Below are 1,255 nucleotides of genomic sequence, written 5' to 3' on the forward strand. Positions count from 1 at the left end.
CCTTCCTCTATTCACATGTGTGCACTAATCATCACAAGAATACAATTCTCTTCACACAATCACCATATCCTCTTCTTCAGACCTTTGTCTCTTGCCTTTCTACCCCCCATAAGTAACATATCACATTTTTCTCCTCCAATTGCTAGCTAGCTATACTTGCTTTAAACAGTTTCAGGATCCCTTTTTATTATTTCCATTTTAGTATTGTCAAGTTCATCATGCATATTATGGGTCCTCAAATGATCTTACCATTATTAGCATCAGATAGATTAAGCTCACCTCAAATCATTAATGGATGAAGCAGATAAGAGTTGATTCTCCTTCAGATAGGCTAAGAAACATTTAATTCACCATGTTAGCACATATATATATATATATATATATATATATTCTAGTTTTGTAATCATGCAATAATATTGCATGCTAATCGTTTCGCCTCGGGACCATGTAACACAGACAGACAAGAAGCATAACTTTATCCTATATGCATGATTTGCTTTTTGGATAGAAAATCACATTCCCTCTTGTTGATGCAACCACTTTTTTATTATTAAGTTATGCTATATAAACAGTGGTTTGTAGACATTCTTTGGGATTTAGCTAAGAAGCATCCAGGAATTCAGAAAGATACTGAACAAATAAACCATGAATTATTTTCTTTATTTCTAAATTCTATGATGGTGGGGTTCAATAATTTGTTCCAGGAGAGTGACTTGATGCGCCACCGATATGATAGTCAATAGGAAAATAAAGTGCAAAAAAACAAATTGAATAGACAAGCGCGAGGCTGGCATATATGGTTGAAATAAACCACATTTACCCTGGCTATACCAAATTCAAAAATGCATACCAAATAATTAATGCCAATCATATATATTTATGAAACTATATATATTGTGTAAAGATGAACCTGCTTATCTAATATATGTGATTGAACAGATAACTGTTAACCCCCTCTTGCTTTACCCATATATCTTAAAAGTTTCCAGGAACTTTGGAATCTGATAAGAAAAAAAAAAGTTATCTTTTCTGAGTTTGGATTATTCGTATTCACATGTGTAATGAATGGATCAGATGCAACTGTGTCCCCCATGCATGCATGAGCAGTATGATGCTCAGTTCAACAGCTCAAACTAAGAAAGTTACTGTCAAAGTTATTTTTTTATTAAGAGCTACTTAATTATTAACTCTCTCTTCCCTTTAAAATTTTCTTGTGACGATGACCGTACGTATTCTGTTCCTGACCTAGACTCGT

Source organism: Cynara cardunculus, assembly GCF_001531365.2.
Source record: "Cynara cardunculus var. scolymus isolate 2C chromosome LG 3, CcrdV1, whole genome shotgun sequence".
In the NCBI taxonomy this organism is placed as follows: domain Eukaryota; kingdom Viridiplantae; phylum Streptophyta; class Magnoliopsida; order Asterales; family Asteraceae; genus Cynara; species Cynara cardunculus.